Source organism: Macaca fascicularis, chromosome 1, assembly GCF_037993035.2.
Source record: "Macaca fascicularis isolate 582-1 chromosome 1, T2T-MFA8v1.1".
NCBI classification, from domain to species: domain Eukaryota; kingdom Metazoa; phylum Chordata; class Mammalia; order Primates; family Cercopithecidae; genus Macaca; species Macaca fascicularis.
In genome coordinates, this window is record NC_088375.1 from 112,652,176 (window position 1) to 112,679,481 (window position 27,306).

A 27,306-nucleotide genomic window follows, 5' to 3' on the forward strand; every position below is an offset into this window, starting at 1 on the left:
AACTTGTTTTTTCTTTTCTTTTCTTTTCTTTTTTGCTTTTTCTTCCAACAAGCTTTCTATGTGAACAGTGCCCAACTATGAAATTTAACGATAGAAGGAATTTAAGCCTTCAGTTAGAATACATTGTGATTCCTTCTAACTCAGAAACTTTGTAATTCCATGAAGCGGAGCATTCTAGGTTGTAAATGCGGAGCATTCTAGGTTGTATCAGTCAACAGGGCATTTATTAGGAAGAATTTGCTGTTAGATTTTAAAGCCTCTCAAGGCTATAGAACTGCATTTCTTAGGAGGTGATCTGACCACAATGCTTCCCCCTAAAGTGCTTCAGTCCTATGACAGCCTACTGGGATAAGTAACAAGACTAGGACTTTTTTGAGAATAACAGGGTAGCTTGGACATTTCTGAAAGGAAGAGGCATTGATTACAGAGGTAGGTGAGATCATTAGCATTTCTAAAGCTTGATATGCAAGGGCTCCCGTAAGAAAGGAGTTAGCATGCTTTGTCACAGAGAGATGCAGCTATATGAGGTTTGCTAGTGTTGTGTGTGCATGTGAGTTGCAGAGCAGTAAGGCACACACTTTCAAGGTGTGATTGTTAGAGCTGCAGTGGAATATAAAATTTGAAATAGATAGCCAGCAATGGAGCAGAAAGGCAGTCAGACCTGCTGGGTCACTAGCAATGCCACCCTGGAAGTAGATAAGGGGATCTGCACATTAGAAGGAAGGAGAGATTGGTTCCTGGCAGGGGGAGGGGGAAGGGACGGGCTCCTAAGACAAGAACGGTTTTAAGCTTCATTGTGCAGAACACTACTTGCTTTCACGTCTTGTGGTCTCATTATTTCCCCACATATTTTCCTTCAACAGAGTTAGGCATTATTCTCCTTGAGGGTCAGTTACATGCCAAATTTGATGCTTTAAAGATATTGAATTTTGTGCCATTAATTGTTGAGCATACCTTTTTCATAAGTGAAATATTTTATTCTTGCTTTTACTTGACTTAAACATAAATGACTGGGTTCCTTTTTGTCTTTCCCTCCCAAATTTCCTTTAGGGATATACCAAGTATGTGTGGAAATGTCAACTCAAATAGAATATTTTGGAAATAAGTTATTTACAATTGTAAAAAGCAGGCCAGATAGCATTCTCTTCCTATACTTACTGATGATGTTACTATTGCAATAGTATCAATAATCTCCATTAAGGAGATTTAAACAAACCAAAAATTCTCTTCTGAAAAATTTCACTTGATTTCCTCAACTCTGTACAGTCCATGAATTCACTCATACAAGAAAACATTACAAAGCCAATGAGTTTGTATAATCCACCTGTTGAAACTGTGTGTGTCAGAAGACGGAGGGTTGGGAAGGGGTTGCTTTTCTTAGAAAACAAGAAATTAATCAAATAATACATAATCCCTTCACCAAGTAAAATAAAACTGTAAACAGATAATATCAGTATTGGAGTGAAACTCCTTACCCACGTTGGAAGAGGCTCTTGTCCTTCTATTAAGCTTCCCAACCACCCAGACTCTGTTTCCCACGGGGCCCAATTTAATGCTTTTTTTCTAGCTTCCGTACAAGATTAGTTAGTAAACGGTGCCTGATGCAATAACTTTACATATTCAGACTCTTTCTGTGATTAGCTTCCACCTAGCATTCCCTTCTCACCCCAAATGTGAGTATCTTAAACATAAACAAACACTCACAGTTCATCCTTTACACAAAGGCCAACGAAACTTTAGCTTTATGGCCCATGACTTTCTTTTTTGTGTGTGTGAGATGGAGTCTCCCTGTCACCCAGGCTGGAGTGCAGTGGCACCATCTCGGTTCACTGCAAACTCCACCTCCCAGGTTCACATCATTCTCCTGCCTCAGCCTCCCAAGTAACTGGGACTACAGGCGCCCGCCACCATGCCTGGCTAATTTTTTGTATTTTTAGTAGAGATGGGGTTTCACCGTGTTAGCCAGGATGGTCTTGATCTCCTGCCTCGTGATCCACCTGCCTCAGCCTCCCAAAGTGCTGGCATTACAGGCGTGAGCCACCGCGCCCAGCCATGGCCGGCCCATGACTTTCATAGTCTCCTTCCAAGGCCCTGCATCTAAGTAATTTTGAATATTATTTTCTTCAAGGGGCTCCCCTGAATTGAGGAAGCTTCAGGCTCCACAAAACCTAGACCCACTCCTGCCTAAACATATATTTTGTTCTCAGATACCCAGCTAACCTCTTTGCCAGTAGGGCCCCAATATTCAATTTTCACCTGAAGAATGGACCCTACAGCATATTGGAGAAATAGAGCAACTACACAGTGAAGTTTTTGGCATATTTCCTGCCTCAACTGTGGTGCTGGTTGGTGGAAATGCTTTTCCACCAACCAGCTCCTCTGTCTTGATGCTAAATGTCTTCATGATAAATGTTACAAATATCCCCCCTCCCCCACCAACTTTACAACTGTTAGGTGCACTGTACCTTTGATTATGGACTCTCAATGAAGATTAATCAATGGGAAAATAATTGTAAGAAACAGTAGTTTGGGGTTCTGGCAACAAGAAGATGGGAATTGCAAGTCTTGTGTTGGTTATCTAGAAAAGGGCTGGCCTCTGGTAAGAGGATGGGGGTGGAAGTGGGTGGATCTGGAGGGGAGGGAATTAAACATCTACCAGGTACCTACTATGTCCCAAGAGCTATGTCAAATATCTCCTGGGCACCTACGACACACCAAGAGCTATGAGCAAGAGTGTTTTATATCTATATTGCATGCAATCCTGGGAGACAACAATCTCCATTCCAAATTCTCTAGAAGTTTGCTTAAAGATCCAATATTTCATAGTTTAAATGAGTGTGTAAAGAAGTAAGGCCCATCCCAGGGGATTTGAGCTGGGTCTGGGGAATTCTGAATCACAGATTACTGTAGCTCCCAAAGCAGCCATCATTCTAGGACACTTGTAATTGAACAGAGGTAGAGCTGGAAAGGTGTGCTATCCAACTTTCAGCATATCTTCACTGTGACATAACGAGCACTCACCAATAGCAATTGGCCAGGCAAGAGGAAGAATGCACACTGGTAACAGCTAGCAACTTGTAAGTTCTGTCTCAGGCATATTTTCTTCTGAGATGGAAGGTATTAGCAGTTCTGAGAAAGGAATGTAAGCCTCCTCTATTACTCATGTATATGTAGTTACATTGTGGAAATAGTAGTGGAAATCCATTGAAGAGTTGCATGGGCTTGAGCGAGTGATTTCACCTCTTTGAGCTTACATTTTCTCATGTATAAAATTAAAAGCTTAGAGTAGAGGATGGCTAATAGCCTTTAGATTCTTGACAGCCTGTGATGCAGTCATTGGCAAGTACACTGGGTTATTAACTAAAGAATAACTAGCTTGGTTTTATCATGGCTAAAGATGGGAGAGAAAGCATTAAAAAAATGGAATTCAAGAGAATCAACAATAGCGTTGTCCACTAGAACATTCTGCAGAGATGGCAATGTTCTCTATCTGCACTGCCCAATATGGTAGCCACTAGTTACATGTGGCTATTGAGTACTTGAAATTAGGCTAGTGTGACTAAAGAGCTGAATTTTAAAGTTTTTATTTATTAATCTAAATTTAAATGGCCACATATGGGTAGTGGTTACCATATTGGACCGGGTAGATATTAACTTTATGTAAGCCAGACTTTAGGTATAAAGATAAAAGAACAAGGGAGTGGTTTGAGAACTGTTTCAACAGAAGAATAAAGGAAGGCACAGGTTTAATTTAGGCAATTCACAAATAGAGCACATTTATTCTTTTAGACCTTCTAAAAAGAAGGATAGACTCTCATTTTATAATGCAGGCAATGATAATAGTACCTTACAGTGGTACATAACTTTACGCTCTCCAAAAGTTCTTCACAGCTACAGTTTGATCCTCAAAACAGCTCTCAGGATGTAGAAGAGAATAAATATTTTCTCATTTTACAGATGAGGAAATTGAGACCCAGACGTTTTCCCCAAGGTCTCAGACTTCAAACATAATAAAGCTGTAATTTGAACCAATCACTTCAGACTTTATTTTTCCAGTTCCTTTCACAGACAGTACAACCTCCAATCCCTCACCTTGCCTGACTTCAACACGGAAATGGTAACAATTAATAAAATACTAAATATAATAATAGGAAAGATGAGAAAATGCCAGGGGCTCAATAATCCACCAACTAGATAATCAAACCCTGACCGAATCAAGAGCTACTTGTGTCTGTTATGAGAAATGGAAAGGAGCAAAAATTTATTTTCCCACAATGTGCCAGGTGTTTTACAGATTGCACTCAACAGAGCAATCTTACGAGAAAGCATTCGTAGCATCATTTTATCGTTGAAGAAGTTACTAGTCTGAGATCACATGCCTATAGAATGGCACAACCGGGATTCTGTTCTATAGCTTCTGGCTATTTTCAAGTCACATCCACATGCAAAGGAAGTGAAGGTTCCCACCCTTTCACCCCAACTCCTCCTAGAATGCTGCAAAGTCGTTAACAAGCCAGCTTTGGAGTCACTCAGAATGAACCTGAACCTCAGATCTCACACCGTTCAAAGGATTTAACGTTTCTGAGCCTCAATTTCCTCAACTGCAATATTGGAGAATCATTTTACCCATTTTCAGGATTATGAAGTGGATTAATGTGTGACAACAGTTAGCACAGTGCTTGGTACGAGTGTGTAATGAGTAGTAGTTGTTAATAGTTTACATTATGAAAGTGCTGCCGACTCTATAGGCAATTCTAAAACAGAAATTCCAAAAATGACTTCAGCCGTGGTAGCATTTCTGCCAAAGTCTACCAAGTAGATGATGTCAGGACACTCACTTGGACACTGAAGATTAAGTCGGTTGGATATCACATGTTTTCAAACCGTCATTGATAGGATCGGTGGCTATGGCAGAAGCACTGAAGTGAGGCCTTTGTTCAAAAAGGCCCACAAATGGTCATTCCTTCCCCTGATTTTTCATCTCCTGAAAGCAGATGTCAAATCTAGCCCTCTCTTGAGTCCTAACCCCATGTATCTAGGTCCTTGTTGCCCATGTCTACCTAAATGTTGTTATACCTGCACGAGAAGCCAACATTCCCTTAACTGAACCCACTCATTTATTCATCCATTCAATGACTATGTATGTGCATGTGCTAGGCTCGGTTCTAATAATCAGGGCACGGCAATGAACAAGACACACTCTAGCGGCTTACTTTTGGTGAAGAGGAGCTCACATAAACAGAGTAAACAAAGAAGATCATTTCAGATTTTAGTAAGTGCTGTGAAGAATAAAAAGCAGGACCATGGGATAAAGAGTGACTGTGAACGAAGGGTAAGAGAATTAATTGGTTAGGAACGGCTCTCTGAAGAGGTGACATTTAAACTAAGGCCTGACTGACAAGAAGGGGCCAACCATGTGAAGATCTGGGGACAGAGTGTTCTGGGCAGAGGTTACAGTGAAGGCAAAGGCCCTGAGGCAGAAATGAACTCAGTGCGTTTGAGGAACTGAAAAAAGGCCAGTGTGGCTAACGCTAAACCAAAGGAGAGCGTTTTAAGAGATGAGGTCAGGGAAAAGCAGGGACCAGATCATGTAGGACTTCCACCACGCCATGGTAAGGGGTTCGGATTTTATTCTAAATGCAGTGGAAAGCCATTTTGATATTAAGTGGGGCAGCAATGAGATTTGGTTTGCCTTTTAAAAAGATTACTTCTAATCCTGCCACCCCCCGTCCACGCTCCTAAGTATAAATGTGCAAGTGCATGCACCCACTTTCTCTTAAGAGCATCATTATTTTGCCAGTTAGGTAGTCACATGTGAGTCTCCCCCTGCCTCCATTCAGTCTATTCCCAGATCCCATCAAGTCAGCCTCAATAGTGTTTATGAAGCTCACCTCCTCTTTGCATTTCTATTGCCATCATTCTATTTCAAGTCCTCATCATTTCTCCCTAGAATTATTTCAGTAACTCTCAAACTAGTCTTCTGATCCTTCTGCAATCCAACCCATGCACTACTGTCAGATTATGTCTCTGAAAAATAAAGGCCTACATATGTCACTCCTGCTCAAGAACATTTAATGGCTCCCCAGTACCCAAGAAACAAAATTGTAATTTTCTAACCCACTGTTTAAGATCCTGTACCAGGTATCTTTATTTATTTATTTATTTATTTATTTATTTATTTATTTTGAGACGGAATTTCGCTCTTGTTGTCCAGTCTGGAGTGCAATGGTACAATGTCGGCTCACTGCAACCTCCGCCTCCTGAGTTCAAGCGATTCTCCTGCCTCAGCCTCCCCAGTATCTGGGATTACAGGCATGCACCATCACTCCCAGCTAATTTTGTATTTTTAGTAGAGACAGGGTTTCTCCATGTTGGTCAGGCTGGTCTTGAACTCCCAACCTCAGGTGATCTGCCCACCTCAGCCTCCCAACGTGCTGGGATTACAGGCATGAGCCACCATGCCTGGCCACTCCCAGGTATCTTGAACTGCTCTTCTCTTTCCTTTCCACATTTGCCTATATTTATCCTAGGTTCTGGCCAAACTGGTTTACTTCCTCTTCTCGGAACATGACTCTTTTTATGTATGCCATTTTCTGGGTCTGAATTGACATTTCCTCCAATAACATCTGTTGAGCTCCTATACTAGTCAATCCCTAGAGAGTCAAATGATACCATCTCCCTGACACTCTCTCTGCTCTTTCTGACTAGATGTGAGCCTCCCACAGGATTTCGTCTGAACCTTTTTAAGGCATTTATTATATTCTTTGTATTACAGTTATCTGTGTACATGTCTTACTCCCCTATTATATTATTAGCTCCTTAAGGGTGGAGACTGAATCTTCTTCATTTTTTATGCCTATTAAGTTCCTAGCAGAGAACATGATGTGAAGGAGGTCCTTGATAAGTATTTGTTGAAGAATGAATGAACAAATGAATAAATAGACAAATAGACCCTAAAATTCATCTTTGAGCTGCATCACTCAATAAGATGATTTTAGAAAAATTATGACTAATCATAAGAGGGAATGAAAAGGGTCTAGCCCTTTAATCTTCACAATGGCGTTGAAGGGCCCCTGGGAAACACAAATAAGCCTGGAAATAGGTTTCCATTGTTTTACATGGAATAGATGTCAGAAAAGGTCACTTGGGAGTTGCTGAAAATTATGCACTGTGTTAACAGTGCCCTAGGACATAGATTCCATGTCTGTGCCTCCCCGCTATCCATGGTCCTTCAATCCCCATGGTGGGTTTATGGGAAATAATGTAAAACCATCTCCCTTAGCAATTAATTTTGAGTTGAGCAGTTCCTTTTCAGAAAGAAAGATAAAAGTTTCAGTTAATTTCCTGATTCTTTGCTGTACTATATCAGCATTCCAGAAAGACTAAAGTGTGTGTTGGGGTTTACCTCAATCAATTGCACCGGTGAGTTCGCTTATCTTAAGTGACTTTGCTTTGGAACAATGATAGTGAATGAACCTCCTCATGGAGCAAAGACTTCTGTTTATGTAGCAAATGGGCATGATATTTGCTTGGAAAGCAATGAGGCAACTTTTCCTCACTCACTGTCTTTTGCCTCAGGCACTGACCTTGACTCTATGAGTAAGAGGATACCTAGGTGTCCCTGTTGTTATTTAAATTACACATATTGTTAGTACATTGTAAACCATCTGTTATTAATTATGGCTGAGAATCATGAAACTCCATGAAGTAAGGATGCCTTGTTTTTATTAGTTTTAAAAAATTATTTATGTATATATTTATTTTTATAAAGATGAGGTCGCACTACGTTGCCAGGACTGGTCTTAAACTCCTAGGCTCAAGTCATCCCCACAAAGCCCCTTAGCCTCCCAAAATGCTGGGATTACAGGAGTGAGTCACTGCTTCTGGCCTTATTCGGTTTTTTGGTTTTTTTTTTTTTTTTTTTTGAGTTTTTGAGATGAAGTCTCGCTCTTGCCCCCAGGCTGGAGTGGGATGGCGTGAGCTCCACTTGACTCACTGCAACCTCCGCCTCCCAAATTCAATCGATTCTCCTGCCTTGGCGCCCCCCCCCCCACTTCCCCGCCCCCCGAGTAGCTGGGATTACAGGCACCCGCCACCAAGCCAGGCTAATTTTTGCATTTTGGGTAGAGACAGGGTTTCACCATGTTGGCCAGGCTGGTCTAGAACTCCTGACCTCAGGTGATCCACCTGCCTCGTCCTCCCAAAGTGCTGGGATTACAGGTGTGAGCCACCGCGCCTGGCCTCGCCTTATTCCTTTTTAATAGTTAAAAAGACTCCTCCTGAAAGATTAAGGAATCCACCAAAGATCAGTCCCTCAGTGAGAGACAGAAGCATGGCATTTGACACTCACCTTGGGCTACTGCTCCTCATGAATTTCGTCTATCCCACACACCTTGCCTACTAACAAGCTTGATAGCAGCTGTGGTCTGAATAGCACGAGTGTTTCTCTGCATCATTTACGTTCTTTTTCTGTTCTGTTCTTTTAACTTTACAACAGTCTGTACTTATTCTGAAATACGAAGTCCTCTTAGCATATCCTAGAGGAAGAGAGTGAAAGCAAGGCTTTCGAACTCTGGTTTCCAAGACTTTAGGTAACCAGCATTTTACTAAGCTTCTTAAAGTCTCTGTTTTCTCTGGGTCTTAGTTCCCGGCCTTCAGGACCCAAAAACTGTTCCATTGCTCAGACAGCCCAGAAAAGAATCTTCTTTTTCAAATGCTATTTTTCTATCTGTTTCTAAAATAAGTCAGTGGGGAAGGTAAGGGTGTGAGTACTGTCCTTAGAGAGGAATGAGGTATTTACTCTCTTGCTTATGGTTCTCTGAAGAAAGAAGGAAGAGAGTACATTTCTATTATAACATTTGGCTCCTTGGGGTCAAAAGCACTCTCTTGTAGTCCAGGAAAATTAGGTAAAAATACCATCTCTGCATTTCATCAAGGTAATCCACGATGGGTACAACCACGACAGAGTAGAAGGGACATGAAAGCTTGGGTGCAAATCCTGGTTCTGCTTTTATCACACAGGGAAATTCTGGGCAAACTGCTTCACCTATCTGTAGTTTGGCTTGCCTAACCTAAACAGGAATGAGAGTACTTGGTATATGAAATTTTGCAGTTTAAGTGGAATGGCACATATAAAGCAACTGCTATTTTAATAGACAAGATAGAGAAATACAAGCTGATGACAGAGGAATATGATGGATTAGTAACAGGACAATGAAAAGATTTCTTACGACCTCCCAAAGAGCTCTGTCTTTGAGCCTGTCCTACTCAATTTACATAGCAATGATTTGGCTAAAACTATAGAAAATACTTTTAAAAATCTCATTTGAGGATGTTACAAAATTAGGAGATCACTGACTTTCCTGGTAAAGAAGAAAAAAAGTAGGAGAGATGACCATCAAATGACAAAAAAAGAAAGAAAGAAAGAAAAAAAATCTTCAAAATACCAATCCTAACAAGATAAATTTCGAAAGTGATAAAAGCAAAAATAATTTAAGCCCCACATAAAAATTACAGAAGTCCAAGTTGCCTACATAGAAGCATGTGTTTAAAAGGAGGAGGAGAAAAGGTGAGAGTAAAGGAGATGAAGTAGGGGGAAGAGGATTTTATACTTATGTGATGAGGTGCTGGAAAAATCAAATGCACTCTCAGGCTGCACCCAGAGAAGTGTGGCCTAAAGCAAGGGAGGTGATAGGTCACCTACTCCTTGTAGAGCCCCGCAATCAATTTTGAATGCCTCTGTTTAAAAGGACTACAAACAAACTGAGGTGCATTCAGTATAGTAACTGGAGAGAAAGAGAGATTTCTATATCACGTCCTATAAGGAACTCAGAATGTTCCACTAGAAGAAAAGTCTTCAGGAGACTCTCACACCTGTTTTCAAATGCAGGAAGGGCCATGTCATGGTAAGATGGGTAAGGCTCACTCTCCATGTCTCCACAGATAGAACCAGGACCAACAAGTAGATAAAAGCAAAGCCCACTTGTGCTTCCACAGAGCGTGTGTGCTTACTTGGGGTTGGTGGGGGCAGCAGGCATTATCAGACACCAGAGGGAGACCAGACCAAGGAACGCAAGATCTCCTTCTGCTCTTAGAAATCCATGGCAGCCATTGACTCCAGAGCCATCCACAGTTTTCTCTGAGGAAAGGTCTTTGGGAGAGAAGTTCAAAGATAAGTGCTTTTGGTGGGATACCATGCATTTATTTATTTAGCTCTGAGTTCTGGGCAAGTGCTGATTTCAATCAGCAGCATGGTACTAAGGACAGCTTACTGGATTTTGAGACAGACTAATCTGGGTCAAACCCCAGCTCTGACACTTACATGCTATTTGACTTTAGGCAAATTACTTGACCTCTCCAAGCCTCACTTTCTTCATCTACCCATATTATTGCTTAGTTTAAGGGTTGTTGGGAGAATTAAATGGCATACCACATCTCACTGATTCTAAGATGCACATTTTTTAACGTTGATGGTATGTATGGTATACGTACAGTTTGATTGGGTATGTTTTTTTTTTCTTTCATAGTGGCACATAAACTAATGCGGGTCTTACAAAAATCAATGGCAACTTATATTCAAAGGAATATGGTGACATATATTAAATAATTAGCGTAATGGCTGACACACAATGAGTACTCAGTGCAATGTTAATTTCATCCTTCCTTTTTTAGACAACTGTTTCACAACCTCTTGAGGAACAGGGAGGTCCTAAATAATTAATAATTGGAAGGAGCCTACAGATTTCCAATATGGAAAATTAATGAGAAAGTTTGCACCCATCAGATCCTATGGAAGATTATTTCTATTCTACACATACATATATAAAATATACATGTATATATATTTTTTTCTCATCCCATTTCCTACGGTAAGGTAAATATTCTACAACTTTCCAACTCTGCTTGCTCAGTATATTTTAGTTCAATGTGAAATTCATCCATTGAGCACAAAGCTAAATGTGTTTGCCTGCTTTATCTTAGAAAAGAGGATATCCCTGCGATCACCAAGCCTCAACCCCTATCTTCCAAATCAGTCACTTACCACAGAATGTCTTTGTCAAGTTGAATATCCTTCAGATCCGACTTCTTTCCTCTACTGGTGCTCAATACAAGATGCTTTACTTTGTCACAAGAAGCATATAATAAACTCAACGCTGCAAGGATATATCTGTAAGGGAAATTTTTTCTTGATCTGGCTGGCCTTGAACATAATCATCAGAAAGACTTTCTGTGCTCAGATATTATGGTTGTAAGTGAGAATTTTTTTCCCTCACATAAGAACATATCTAATCCACTATATAAAATGTTATCAAGCAAGTTGTGTCACTGTTATTTTGTGCTAGTGAGTTACCCAGGTTAATTACATATTACTACAAAGTCATCTTCTTTATAGCTGCCTTACATTTTAAAACGATGTAACGGTATATATCATCTTGTCCTGCAATATTAGAATTTCGTTTGCTAGATCTGTCTCTGTCTCTCTCCCCCTTGTTCAACTTCTAGACAGTGGATTGCTGCTTGGTACCCCTGCCTGAGGACGTGCAGTGGCAAAGCCAAGCTTTGTTTTTTCAGTATGGTCAATTAGCTGGTCAGTCAATGGTCACTGAGGGCCCACTGTATACCCATCACTGCTCTAGGTTCTGAGACTAACTAGAAAGATACAAGCTAGACCTTCAAGGCATTCATCTATGGCAAAGACATGAAACAGATGCCATATTGAGCAGGAGCTGTCTCAAGTGACCAACACTTAAGTGATTAATCTGTGGTCTCCATTCATTCCTTAAATGTAAAGATGGCCAGGTGCAGTGGCTCACACCTGTAATCCCAGCACTTTGGGAGGTCAAGATGGGAGGATCACTTGAGCCCAAAAGTTCAAGACCAGCCTGGGCAACATAATGAGACCCTGTCTCTACAAACAAATTTAAAAATTAGCTAGGCATGGTGATGCACTCCTGTAGTTTCAGCTACTCAGGCTGAGGTGGGAGAACTGCTTAAGCCTGAGAGGTCAAAGTTGCAGTGACTGTGATTGTACCACTGCATTCCAGCCGGGGCGACAAAGGGAGACTCCTTCTCAAAAATAAATAAATAAATAAATAAATAAATAAGGCTGGGAGCGGTGGCTCATGCCTGTAATCCCAGCACTTTGGGAGGCCAAGGCGGGCAGATCATGAGGTCAGGAGCTCGAGACCAGCCTAGCCGACATAGTGAAATCCAGTCTCTACTAAAAGATACAAAAAAAAAAAAAAAAAAAAGTCAGGCATGGTAGCAGGCACCTGTAATCCCAGCTACTCGGGAGGCCGAGGCAGGAGAATTGCTTGAACCCTGGAGGCAGAGATTGCAGTGAGCCAAGATGGAGCCATTGCACTCCAGCCCAGACAACACTGTGAGACTCCGTCTCAAAATAAATAAGTAAATAAGTAAATAAATAAATACATGTAAAGACATAAGGCCTTCGATCTGCTGAGCCTCACTGCTAGTAGTAGGCTACTCTAGGACACCTTCATGCCCTTGCTCCCACCAGTGGAGCTGTCTGCTCACCAAGAGTCAGCGTTTGTTCCCAGGCCTATTTGTGCTAGTTCTTCCTATTATTGTAATTACATAATTTAATTAAACTTACTTAAAGTGATGAGATATGAGTGCAAAAAAAGATGTTGTTTCTGTAAGATCTAAGGTGAATGTTTAGAAAAGGCTTTAAAAATGAGTCACTAAAAAATGTGCTGTCAACTTAGGCATGAGAGAGCCAACCATAAAACATCATTAAATCTGGAAAATCTGATTGCCTCACAAATGTCTTTAAGATCTTGCTCCACTTTAAAGAATCCGGGACACAAAATGATTGGGAAAGCCTCGGGGTGTGACTTCTGTAAGAAACAAGACTCAGAAGTCTAATAGGAAGCCTTCAACTCCAAAGATGGTGCCTTGGCTCAACATCAAAAACCTGAGGCATGTTTTAAGTTAAAATAAAAGCTTAAAGTATGATTCCATCATTTTGTATGATTCCTGCCTTAACTAACTTGTTCAACTAAATCGCTAATTATTAATTGAATTGGGTATAAGGGTTTCTACTGTTGTTAACCAAATAATACGTTAAAAGCTACAATACAGGGTGTGAAGGCACACAAGATGATCTCTTACAGGGGAAGAGAGGGCTTAGGACAGCCTCTATGGAGGCAGGTGAGTCCTGAGTTGGGTGCCAAAGTATAGAGTAGGAGGTCCTAGGGAAATAAGGAAAGCCAGTCACTTCCCAGGGTAGAAATCAGTATAGTCATATGACTCAGTTTTCTAGACTTCGTAAACCAACCCACAGACATGATAGCATAAGTTTGACTCTTTAGTCTGCCATTACTGTGTGTTCTTAAACAAGTCTTCTATGTCTCAGGGTTTGCATCTGAAAGATGAGGATAGTAGCAGTACCCATCTCAAGGGGCTGCTGTGAAGATTACATAAGATGACCTCTAATTAATCATACATTAATAAAAATGAGTGCAAAATTATTTTAAGGCTTTCCGGGAGCAAGGGAGTAGGAATGCTGATTCTGGAGATAAAGAAAAAATGTTTTATACTTCTAAAATCTCTTGCCAAGATCGTAAGAAGTAGGAGATTGAAGAGAAAGAAAGGTGGGGTGTAAGCACCAGAGACCTGGAGATATGTCGGCCCCTGAGGCAAGCACTCTCAACAACCAATTCTCAACCTGCACAGTCCAGCCATCACTTCCAACTAGCTCACTCATTTCCCCCAAAGATCCTGTAAAATAACTATTTCCACTATCTCCATTTTACATATGTAGGAACTAGGTCTCATAGAAGTTAAACACTTCATTCAAAGTTGTGCAGACAATAAACAAGGAGCAAGGACTAGAACCCAGGTCACCCGATTCCAAATTCTGTGGACTTCTCAATAGCCCAGGCTGCCTGTCTCATGTTCACTTCACAAACCCTGAGCTGTCGTGTGTGGTATTATATTTATTCATTTGTTAAAACTACTGGTAGGACAGGATGCTGCAACTAATAGCTAAAACGAGGATTGGAGATTATCAAGGATTCCAATTATCCTGCCTATCTCTGACCTCCATTACTAAGGATAAACAGAAGCCAGCTCTAGCAATTTTCTGAAATTTTCATTAATTTTAAATTAATTTATACAATGTCATCTTTCCCTTTACCCAAAATTAAAATGTCCTTGTCTTTTCAGTTTCTCATTACAGACAAATCCCCGTATGTCTTTGAGACTGTCTGTTGTTTTTCTCTGGATCCTTTGTATTTCTGCTTTGTTTTCTTTGAAATGAAAGGACCCAGTGCTGATTTCTGATTTTAAGGTGAAGTCATAACATCAATGTATATCATTAAAATGTTTTATTGTAATTACAGAAATAGTCAATGCCAAATTATGCACACTGTATTATTTTCTGCATTATTCTTTATCCCATTCTCAAAGTTAATACAGCCTATTATATCTCATTCATTCTTCTGACTGCTGCTGCACAGTGAGCAGATGTCTCCATTGAGCAATCCACAATGAATCTGAGATCTTTTTCCTGAGCACTTACAAGTAGAGTAATTCAGAGCCCATCAGTGAGTATGAGCTGTTTCAATAGTTCCTTCCAGTGTACATTAGTTTGCACTTGTCTACATAAAATTTCAAAGAATCATAGATATTAAAGAGGGAAAAGACCAGTTAGTTTATCAAACCTGCCAACTCTGCCGGCAAAAGCAAGCAAAGGAAGTAATCCTATCAGTTCATACTATTTTAATGATGCTGATTAATAATAATTACAATTACTGCTTATATTACGTGGTGTCTTTCATCCCAAAATCAGTTAAGATGCTTTTTATTTTTAAGGCAGCATTTCTTTTCCAAAAGGGAACTGGGGCACAGACATTAATGTTACCATACTCAAAGCAAATCCAATGAAGCCAAAAATTCAATTCAGTTGGGTTCAGTAAACATCTCGAGCACAACCACTTGAAAGGAGAGGAACTCTGCTGGGTGCTCTTGGGGATGCAGAGGTAAATAGGACCTAAATGCTTACCCTCTGGTTTACTCTCTAGTAAGGGATTTATGACAGTGAACACGTATAGCTAATATGATCATTCTAAGCAAAGTAGAAGATAACATGGACACAAGAGTCCTCTGGCTTTAGGAATTGAAAAAGACTGTGAAGAATGTGACATTTGAGCCAGACCTTGAAAGAAGAATGAGTCTAATGTCCATCTGCAGAGTTTGGGAAAAAAGAAGCTGAGCAAAGAACCAAACCAAAACAGAACAAGAGAGCTTAGCTGGGGTTCTATCTTACAGTGTAAAGACCAGTCAGTATGCACTTCGTCACAGCAAGGGAATACAGTCCATAATGCAGAAGACACCTACTAGGTTCTCTTTAAACAGGATTAGGATGTGAAAACTCAATACACCTGAACAACCTGAAACAGCTACCAGAATATATTGACTACCAATCATGAATATACTTATGGAGACAAGGCAGAATGTTTTAAATGAGGACTGTCTCCAAAAAACCCACCAAATCCAGAAAGCCTGGTATTGTATGTAAAAAAAAAAAAAAAAAAAAAAAAAAATTGGAAATTCCCAACTACACACTAAAATCTCAAACATTAGATGAATAAATGACCCATCTGTCAGTACCTTAGTACTCCTTTGTACTACAAGAACTCACACTAGTGTCCCATATGGTCACACCAGGGATTGATAGGCCCTTGTTAGATTGCTGTTCAACTCTAGAACCCAAACCTAGAAAGCACAGAACAGGGTATTTCATTGTGTGATTCCTTCAATAGAACTCTGGGAAAGTACAGACTAGGAAAATGCCAATATATTCTTATGGTTAGTAAGAGTAGATATTTCTCCGCTTTCATTCAAAGAAACCAACCTTTGAAAGCATTATTATCTGTCAATCTTTGTTTGTTTTATTTTCTGAGACAGAGTTTCACTCTTTTTGCCCGGGCTGGAGTGCAATGGTGTGATCTCGGCTCACCGCAACCTCTTCCTCCTGGGTTCAAGTGATTCTCCTACCTCAGTCTCCCGAGTAACTGGAATTACAGGCATGCGCCACCACGCCCGGCTAATTTCGTGTTTTTTAGTAGAGACAGGGTTTCGTCATGTTGGCCAGGGTGGTCTTGAACTCCTGACCTCAGTTGATCCATCATCCTTGGCCTCCGAAAGTGCTGATTACAGGCGTGAGCCACTGCGCCTGGCCTCAATCTATTATTCAGTCATTACAATGCTACTTTATATCACCCTTTATAAAACCACTGGAGTGAAGAAAAAGGAAACTATAGAAGACTTCTAGTACTTCCACATTCATCCCTCAAGGACCATTGCAAATGTCATCCCCTTCATGAAGCATTCCCCAATTCCTTCCACCATTATTCCCTTCACCACCAAATTAATTGTTCTCTCCTGTGACTACCACAGTTCTTTTGATCCATTGGTATATGCTTTATAATTAGTTCTGTGAATATCTGTCTCTCTCCACCAGGATGAAAGCACCTTAAAGGTAGGGATTCAAGCCTCAATCATCTTGCACCCTGCAATGCCAAGCTCATTTTCATTGTCTGACATACAACAGATATTTGTCATGTTTGTTAAATCACTTCCTCAGGTCTCAGAGACCTTATTTTGACATATTTAAATTATTAAAACTTTTTAAAAATCTATACTTTAGTCCATTTTCTGCTGCTTTAGTCCATTTCAGGATACCACAGACTGCGTCGTTTATAAAGAAAAGAAATGTATTTGCTAGAGTCTGGAAAGTCCAAGATCAAGGGGCCACATCTGGTGAGGGTCACTCCATAGCAGAAGGCATCACATGGTTAGTGAACACGTAGGCATGGCAGAGGGAAAATGGGGGCCAAATTCATCCTTTTATCGGGAGCCCACTCCGTCGATAACTAACCCTCTCCCAAGATAACCGCGCTAATCCGTTCATGAAAGTGAAGCCCTTAAGGATTCTCCACCTCTTTAAGGTCTCACCTCTTAATACTCTCATAATGGCAATTAAATTTGAACCTAAGTTATGGAGGGAACAGCCGAACCATAACAGTACCCTATCCAAAACTTACCCTTGTCTAACCATGGCATTCAGAGTCAGATGCGAGACCCTTATAGGTGTGTGTCTGCCACTATCCTTCATTCAATCAGCATGTACCTCTGGCTGTGCACTGAAGAAGTACTGCCCTTAACAAGACCTGAGCCTTGACTCTGTCACTTAGCAATTATATAACTTTGGAAATCCTTTACAGTCAGACCGACCCAGCTTTAGATAGACTTATACTCTAATGGTCACTTGCTAATTGCATGATGGTTTGGCAAGTTATACTCTCTAGACCACAGTGTCCTCAACTATGAGGTGAAGGTATTAATAGCACCTATCTCAGTTTGAATGAGACAATGCCTGGAAGAGTATAACACAGTGTGTAGCACATAGCGAATACTCAATTATTATTACTGTCTCCTCATTTATAAAGTAGAAATAATAATACAAGTCCCTCAGGACTGTTGTAAGGAATAAATGATATAAAAAGCAGAATTTTACCCAGCATGTTGTTCCATCAACATTTCCTTCCTCCTTATGTTCTAGAATAATTGCTACAACTGATGGAGTGCCTTTTACATATCAGGTAATGTGTATCAGTCACTTTAAATATATGATCCCATCTAATTTAATTCTTAAGACAAGCTATTTAAATAACAATTATTATCCCTATTTTACAGATGATGAACTGAGTTTCAGAGAGAACAAATAATCAGCCCAAGGTCACATAACCAGTTCAGGACAGACTGTTCCAGAAGCTACAGACAAGTTGGATCAAGTACAAAACAGGGAAGCATAGGAAGAAAGCACAGGAAGAAAGCACACGCTTTGAAGCTCCCTACGGAGTTGAGCATTTCTATTTATCCTCATCCTGGTCCCCAATTCCAGTACTACGCTTGCTGTTTAGACTAGCCTCTGGGATCCATGTCACTATATTCTCACTCTCACTATTCACCTACTCTTGCTTTTTGATAAATACATGAAATGACGTCTCTCATGTAAGAGCTAACTCTAATACACTTACCTCTCCCAATTTTTTTTATTATAAATTGGCTATTGTTCCCATGGTCTTTTTATCTCAGTTGTACTAATTGTTACCCATGAAAATTTTAATTTTTAGTAATCCAGTTAGCCTTAATTTCCTAGACTTCCATAATGGGCTTATATTAGCTGTGTCAAATATGTTCCTTGCCAGCCACATGGAAGGGAAGATGGCCCTTCCATGGTTCATACTAAAAGACAGTCCAGTTTTATACCAAGTGACAACCGCTCTACCCCTACCCATCTCCCTTTACCACAGCACCCTAGACTAGAGGTGAGCTTCTGACTCATGGAAAGCTCCAACCTCAAGCTGGCTAAGAACCTATAAAGCATGGCAGTGAAAAGATGAGTTGGGTTAGTTGGATCCTTTCTTGGGAATCTAAATTAGGGAATTCTGAGAGAAGGAAGCAATTATCATGGAAAATTGCAGCTGAAAGAATGGAAGGAAAGAAACCATGAGAAGCCATGAAGCGGGGAGAGTAGAAAGTAGATTCTGGACATGGGGCTCTTGACAAGTCAAAGAAGCAACAATTAGGGGTGTAATTAAAAAGCTATGAGATTGAGAGAGCTTACTCAGAATAAAGCTAGAAGATCAAAGCAGTGAGTAGCAAAAGAGCCTGAGTAAGGCAAACACAGAGGGAGAGAATCAGACTGATATGAACGAGAAAGTTGTCCCTAGAGCTGCCTCAGCACCTAAAAGGTCTCCAAGTCTGATTGCAGGCTCTATCTGTGAGCATCTTCACAGTGAATGTCACTTTTCTAGAGGGAACCTGAGTGAGTCAGTTCTTTGCAACCAGAAGCCCTTTTCTAGACGGTTTAGCACTTAAAACCTTTTTTAGAAAATGAAAATTAAATTACAGTGACTTCTTCTTTGTTTCAGATGGTCACAACTGCAGATTCCTGGAAGTCAGGCGTTCACCTTACTATCCTCTGATTGTCCAAACTTCCTCAAAGATCTCTTGATTTTTCCTGTTTCTGAGCTAGAAGAAACTTCTCCTCTTTAGTCACTACCTACAAATCAATAAATAGCAGGTAAGATAGGCAAACTTAACTAACTGATTTATCATCTGTGATTCTTTGACATAAAAAATAAACTCATAGGAAATCACAAGGTCCAAGAATGGGAAACGTGAAAAACAAAAGCTTTAGGGGGAAAAAGCTGGGCATGAGAAAGGAGAGGAGGCTGAGTGTGGTGGCTCATGCCTGTAATCCCAGCACTTTGGGAGGCTGAGGTGGGCAGATCACTTGAGGTCAGGAGTTTGAGACCAGCCTGGCCAACATGGCAAAACTCTGTCTCTACTAAATATACAATAATTATCTGGGCATCATGGTGCACACCTGTAATCCCAGCTACTTGGAAGGTCGAGGCAGGAGAATCGCTTGAACCCAGGAGACAGAAGCTGCAGTGAGCCGAGGTCTTGCCACAGCACTCCAGCCTGGGCAACAGTGCAAAACTCTGTCTCAAAAAAAAAAAAAGAAAGAAAGAAAAGGAAAGAATTTGAGAGTATACAAAATGCTTTATTATGATTATGTATTTTATTCTTTGCAACAGGAGAGAAGACGAATACCCTATGAGAAATTTCCTTTTTTTTTTAATGCAACACAAGGTTGCAATTTAAGATTCTTCTTGTCAATTCTTTTTGTATTTACACCTTTTTTTTTTTGAGACAGGGTCTCACTATCTCGCCCAGGCTGGTCTCAAGCAATTCTCCCACCTCAGCCTCTGGATGTATATTTAATTAAATTCATTAATAAGCTTTATTTCAGTGTGAACTGTTTATTCATTCACCAACATTTATTGATTGCCTGCTCTGTTTCACCCTATGCTAAGGATTAGGGGTACAAAAACTACAAACAATTCAACCTTTGAGGGACCACAGCCCAGAGCAGGAGGCAGACAATTCTAGTGCAGTGTGATAAGAGCCACATAAGTGCATACTAGGAGGCGGTGGAGCAGGAATGACCTGGTTTGGGTCCAGGAAGCTTCCCAGAGGAAATGCCCAGGATCAATCTTGAAAGGAGCAGCTGGAGCTGGCTTGGAAAAGTTAAGGCAAAAAGACATTCCAGGCAGAGACAGCAACGTGGGCACTGGCATAGAAGTTAAAGTCCCGAATTCTTTAGACTATGGTTGCCTTAAACACTCCAGTGTGTCATGGATGTCTATATGGTAAACCACCAATCCAAGCATCCTTGGAGAAAGTATGACCTTAACCTTCACTCAGAATGATCCTTGTCCACAGACCCTCAGCAAAATTTCTCTCCTCAAACATATACTAACTACACAAGCCCTAAGGATAACAGAAAGTCCAATATATCTAGTATTATCCAAGATAAAAAGTTACCTCAAGGTTCATAAGTTTCTCTTCTGAGCAAATGACGGCTTGGTTTCCTTCAAATGCTATTAGTGGTAGTTTTGAGTTTGTGTATTTTTCAGGAAAAAGAGTGATTGTGATTTTCACGGAATTACTAAAGCTCTCCAAAGTTTTAAACTAAAGGCATTTTGAATCTTTAAGACTACTTTTGGTAACTACTTAGATCATTAAAAATTAGATTGGCAATAATAATATATAGAATATGCTTTCCTTTTCCCTTTATAATGTTTAGCATTCATCGGTAACCAAACACTTCACAAATTTCTACAGAGTACATTCTTAGGTTCTAAAAGTCTTACTGGCATGTCCACTTCACTAAACTATTTCTGTTTTCCTGTCTTTAAAGTTAATAATACATTTCTCTTATGTATCTACTTATTATTATTGTTATGATATTAAACAAGATATTCAATGTCAGGAATTTTAAGCAACCCAGAATAAAGACACATTGTAAATCAAAAAATTATTACATATAGTGTGCAAAATCCTCTTTCCCAGCTAGAAAGTAATTATATCTTACATACTATTTTTTTCCAGATGATAAAACGTAAAACTAATTAAAATTGAGTCAGTGGTTTACTAACTGTCAAAGCAACCTTGAACTGGTTTCCCTTGCTCCAAACAAGATGATATTCCTAAAACAGGGCAGGAAAATTTACTCTGGGGTTCTAAAAATTACATTAAGAGCCACTGTGTAAAATTTTTAAATTATATATTTTCAAAGGTTTAACCAATTTCAAATGAATAGTGCTTGGAATTACTCATAGAGATGACATGATTAATGAAACCATTATTCATTCTCTACCCTCTGTCTCACCCTCAATCACATTTCAGAAGCAGATTATTACTTATATCTTAAAGGCATATATAATATATATGCACACACGTATATTATATACACACACACATATGTAACTATCAGCAGATAATCTCTTTCAGGAGTTTCATGTCATAAAGATTGCCAATGATCCCGTCATCCCCAAAAGCATAGTGTTAAACCCATAGCATGTATCATCAGCACTACAGTTGCTTACACTGTTCCTTTGCGTCCTCAAAACAACATGTGAGCACAATACAAAAAAAAAAAAAAACCACGATTTTTATGAAAAAGCCTGTGAGAACAGCAAAGCTAAGAGATGTACCCAGTGCCCATCCATTTTAAATTCATACTTATACAGAAAAACATGCATTCAAAACAGCCTCTTCTTTTGGAAATGGTTCTTTAGTCTCTTGCACATGTGCCTGCATGCTGACTGGCAAATTCTCCAAAAGATATAAATTAAACTCTCACTTCTTCCTATTGAGCTTTTCACTTCAAAATGTCAACATAGTCAGTATGATAGATATAGACGTATAGGAATGAATCCTATATATCCACAAAACCCACTACCCTTTCCCCTTTAATAACTATAGTTCTTGAATTGGGCTTCATATAAGATGACCAAAGACCAGATTCATTAAGTATCTTATTCACAGAATCAGAAAAACATTGAATAGCAGAGCTGGAAGGAAGCTTAAAGATGATTTAGTCCGATTCCCTCATTCCGAGAGGTCCAGAGAAGTAGAAATGGGGATTTCTAGGCCATAGACTGGCAAAACCAAAGATAGAGGCTGGTCCATTGCACTTTGTAGAAAACATGTCATTATTAAACTAGAACTAGGGATCCTTTTTTCGATGAACACTCTAAATCCTACCATTTAAAAAAAAAAAAGGATGGGGGAAGGCAAAACTAAGGCAATTATTACTATTTTTTATTATTATTATTATTATTATTACTATTATTGAGATGGAGTCTCGCTCTGTCACCCAGGCTGGAGTGCAGTGGCGCGATTTCAGCTCACTGCAAGCTCTGCCTCCCGGGTTCACGCCATTCTCCTCCTTCAGCCTCCCCAGCAGCTGGGACTACAGGCGCCCGCCACCACGCCCCACTAATTTTTTTGTATTTTTAGTAAACATGGGGTTTCACCGTGTTAGCCAGGATGATTTCGATCTCCTGACTTCCTGATCTGCCCGCCTCAGCCTCCCAAAGTGCTGGGATTACAGGCGTGAGCCACCGCGCCCGGCCCAAGGCAATTATTTTAATGCCAAGTCAACACAGTACCTTTAATCTGAATGTCGCGGTGATTGCCTCTGTTCTCTGCTTCTCATCTCTTGCAAAGATGGCCTAACAGGGAGATTTAATTAGCTAGCAGTTTCACCCCTCATTTTCTTGTGAGTCCTTGGGTGAGTCACATAACCTTACTCAAATATAACAGAAGGATAACAATACTATTTAATTCACAGAGCTGTTATAATAGAGGACTAGGCAGATATTTTAAAGTGCATTAAAATGTCAAGGATTAAAAGGAATGGAGAAAATTTCCATTGTACATCTTATATTTATGTCTCTTGGGAGTAGAAAAACTACAAAATCCCCTTTGGTAAAGCTACATGCAAAAGCCGTATTTGTAACTAATGAGTTTTGGAAATGTCCTGCACCTTGTGTTGGTTTTACTTTCAGCAGGACTAGAGACTCCAGAATTGTTATTTATGCAGAGTACCTACACATTGCACCCTTTAAAATGTCATAACAGTCTTCAGTTTTCTTCCCCCGGAGTTAAAGATGGCCTGTATCACTGCTGTCTGGCTCTCCAGTTCTGTTAAATCTTTCCTCTGACCAGATCCTTGTTTTACTCACTCCTCAACTCCCCACTTGGATTACTCCTCTTTTTGGATTACTCTTCCAATGCCAACTCAGACTGCCTCCCCAAGAGGCAGCTCCCCGGTGAGTAACACACTTGGGGTGGGGGAGAGTATGTCGGAAGTGATCAAAGACTTGCAAATGAAGTGCATACCGCTCAGAGGAGGAGGCGTTGGCCACAGGTGCCAAATGCAGACCACAGCAAGCTGGCAAGCTCCGGTTTAGGTTGTTGCTACAATGTGGGCTGGGCACATCCCTGTGTAACAATGCTGGGTATGTAGAACTGACTCTTATTTTTCTCATGACACGGCTTAACCACACATTATGTGTGGGTTCCTAAAGTATAGGCATCAAACCTATGATTTATGTGTGGGTGGGCATGTGTGCCTTCTAAAAAAACTATTAAATTAATCTTAAAAAAAAAGATGGATGGACAACACTGAAGACAAACTCCGCTGAGTACTAGAGAAAGACACGACATAGAAAATGGTGACGCCAGCATTAACACAAATCTGCCTCCGTGGAAATGACTGGCATTTCAACCAGACACTATATTCTTTCCAAGAAAGGCCACAAATAGGAGGAAGAGAGAGAGAGAGAGAGAAAAAAAAAAAAAAGGTTCTATCTTTGATATCACTAAACCAGTCAGATTTTAATAACACAACCAGAGATCTGCTAAAAAGGTATTTAATTTTTTTTCCCTTTATGAGTCCTTGCTGGGAGGGGTAGGATATGTTTCCTTGCTGGGAGGGGTAGGAAAGGTCATTTTATTATATTGTCTTTGGAATTCCAAGATGACAGTGATAATGGTGGAGACTCTTGCAGCTGAGTGTTTAGTACCAGCCCTAGAAGAACGATGGAATCAGTAAAACGAGATCAGAGTCTCACTAACCGCAGTCGACATGAATTATCCAGGTAGCAATGTTAGGCTGCTCACTACAAGAGTGAAGTTACTTCACAGTACAAGTGTAGGGGTTTAGCAGATATTATTTGTTGGTCTGTGTGCTGAGAAAAAGAGAGAGAGTGAAGGATGATGAGAGACGGAAGGAAAATTTTCTGCTCTTTGGAATTGCTGGGCTCCCTGTGAGTAGGAATGACACCAGAGGAATGGAAGTTGGCTGGGGCAAGGGGAACTCAGCCACAAAGAGAAAGAGAACAGTTAGCTTTTGTCTAGTTACACACTTTGAGTCAATAACTTATGCAACTCTATGCACTCCGCCATAATACTTGCATGCTGTTCAATAAGTATTATCAATATTAGGATTACTAGTTTGTGTGACCATGTGGTTAATGTGGATCATACCAATAAGACTGTAAGTTCCCTGAGGGCAGGGGTATATCCGCCTTTCTCTTTCCTATATCCTCAGTGCCCAGTGTTTGCCTGCTGCAGAGTAAAGATCCCCAAAATATTAGTTGAATGAACAAATGAATACATGAATGAATTTATGCAAATTCATGTTGTGGACCCATGTTTGTCATATTTGTGCTATTTGATGACATGAGCAGGGCAGAGCATGCTGCTGTAATCCAGCACAGCAAGCAGAACTACAAAAGGTGCCTCTCTTTGGTTGGCCAAGTGCTGGAGTATGTAAAATCAAATGTGGGTGTGAGGTAAAGGTACGTGGCATGAAGACCCTCCGGGTACTCTGAACCCCCGGGTGTGGTCTAGATGTTACCACAGCTTTGTTGCGCCCCTTAGATTAGTGCTTATCTCTTTTGGACCTTAACATCCTCGTCTATAACATGATGGAATAACACTTCTTTTTCCTTGCAGTCCTTAAATTCTAACATTTTAGGAACATATCTGGACCCTGAAATCTTGTCAGGAACAACCGTGGTAAGATCTCTCCCTATAAAGTAGAAAACAATTAAGTTTTCAGATATATATATACAGCTTTATTTTAATAAAACATTAAATGTAGGGGGACCTTCTTGCCAGATCCAGGCCAACTAATGGCTTTCCTTCAGCTTTTCCCACACTCAGAAGTCAGGTTTCCAGGCCTCTGTGAGAAGCACATAAATATTCTCAACCAGGGCTGGTCCTTTGCTTCAATCTCCAGCTATCACAGGGAGTCAGTCTGATAAACATTTGCAGTTAGAATGGAAGGAGGCACAGCCTCCTAGACTTTTACAGATTTTTTTGGACAAGTAGCAGAGTCACAGAAAACCTAGAATTAGGTAAGAAAGCAGAATTCCCCCAGAGAATTCAGAGAGAGCTACAACTGAGAGCCTTTAAACAATCACTGTGTAGGAACAGAAGAAAGGAAATCCACAACTCAAGAAAATAAGCAGACATTTTTTTCTTCAAAAAAAGATTTTAAAGATGCATATTAGGCACTGATTTTAGCCCTCTATTCCATCCCTCAAGATGTCACTTCAAAAAGGAAAAGGTTTTATCCACAAAACCACCAGCGAGTAAACAGCCTTCACATTCTTAGCCTCATACACACACAGTGAGATATTTACTCTCTGATAAACAGCAATTGTAAATAAATCTCATTTAATCTCTAAAAGCCACAATAAAAATCTTTAACCTCCAAGGTAGAGTTTACAGATGTGTCTGCATGCCCTGCCAGTGCCAGAAAACACAAGGTCTTGAATAAACTACTATACCAGGGGGCACATTTTCTCGCTCAAGCATCTTACATTGACCTTCTTCAAAACAAAAATATGTACAAGGAGGAGGAAAGGGGAAAACCCAACCCCTCCCACCCCATTCTCTGTACAAATCGGCCAATAAATCTAACGAAAAGACACAAGAGAAAAGGACAGAAGCCAACAGGTGGAACAAGGCTTTTTGTTTCCTTAGAAATGCTCAGACACTTGATCTATGCTCCTCAGTCTATTTGTCTCAGGGTGTCTTTAATGATGGTTTTATTACCCTGATGATGATGATCAAGAATAATGGTTAACACTTCTACTCTGTGATTCCACAGCATCTCTAGCTGACGATTTCTCCACGCGTTTCAGACACAGTGATCTGTTCTGTTTCGCTCAATCCCAGGGAGGCAGACAGCATCCCTGATCAGCTCCCTTGATTTTACAGATGGGGAAATTGAGGCACGGGGCACCCCACAACTCTACAGTCTCTACGACCAGAGGAATCCCTGAGACTGGAAAAGTTTCTGGATCGTCTTGTGGCAGAGTTCTCTTGCTCTCCCTTCTTGCCTGCCATGCCGCTCCTCCTCGGAGAGTCTGGGCTGGGGTGGTAAGGATCGGGGTGCCTCCCCTTCACAGCAAGGCACACCAGGGCAGTGTGTGGGAAGTCCACATGCACACACAGACCCACCGGCACACTGGCACACACAAAGCTCGATGCAATCTCTGCAGTCACTCGGCGGAGCCCTGGCCGGCCCTTGCTCAGCCTGAGAATGCACAGCTTGGAGCCTGCAAGGCCTCCCTGGGCTCTGGGCTGGGGCTTCCCAGAACGAAGGCTCTGCCCTTCTCTCCCTCTCTTTCAGGCTTCCCTCTCTCTCGCTCCCTCTCTCTCTCTCTCTTTTCCCTCCCACACTCACACCCTCCTCCCACCCCTCTCCATCCACCCCTTCTCCCCCACCAACCCAGAGGCACAGATCGTGTTACTGGGGTTCCCTCGAAAGAGGGGCCATCCCCAGCCCTGGGCGCCTTGAAAGACTTCCAGGGGCAACGCAGGAGCTCCAATCGCAGGACCCCAGCGCTCCTCCAGAGCAGCGCAGGAATGAGACCCCCACTTCCAGGCACAGGCGAACAAGCCTGCCACCGAAGAAGGAATTGTTAGGGCTCTTACCTTTTTTATGAGGAGAAATTCTGGAGAATCATTTCAGAAACTGAGGGGGGAAAGTGAATGAAGACAAAAAAGACCCTTTTCCTGCAATCCCTGGCCTCCTGGTATCAAGACACCAGGACAACATCAAAGCAACTTAGGGGGAACACTTTAGGGGCCTATTGTCTGCTCTGGTCTGATCTGTTTTTCTTCTGACTCCCCCTCTTGCTGCGGTGACACTTGGTACGGCCCAGGCATTCATGCCAAGTAGCTTTCACACATGGAAGCTTGTCTCAAGCAATTGCTGACAAGCCACAAACAAGACATTCTCCCTCCCTTCTATACGCCCCCCCTACTCCTCCCCCCTCCACCTTTTCCTCCTCCCCTCTTGTCTCCCCTCCTCCTTTCTTCTGAATGCAAACTAAA

General features: G+C 40.9%; 2 protein-coding genes across 5 annotated transcripts in view; both read right to left on the bottom strand.

Moving 5' to 3' along the window:
- The window catches only part of BCL9 (BCL9 transcription coactivator), an 89,170-nt gene extending 62,092 nt beyond the window's left edge, over positions 1-27,078 (bottom strand). For all 4 annotated transcript variants that reach the window (XM_073996984.1, XM_015429894.4, XM_005542071.5 and 1 more), the window contains exon 1: positions 26,905-27,078. The gene's annotated coding sequence lies outside the window, so the exon portion shown is untranslated. The remainder of the gene's footprint in view (positions 1-26,904) is intronic.
- LOC135971445 (uncharacterized) overlaps positions 1-27,078 on the bottom strand; it is a 74,759-nt gene extending 47,681 nt beyond the window's left edge. The window contains exon 1 of the mRNA XM_065546929.1: positions 26,905-27,078. The gene's annotated coding sequence lies outside the window, so the exon portion shown is untranslated. The remainder of the gene's footprint in view (positions 1-26,904) is intronic.
- Positions 27,079-27,306: the final 228 nt, after the last annotated feature.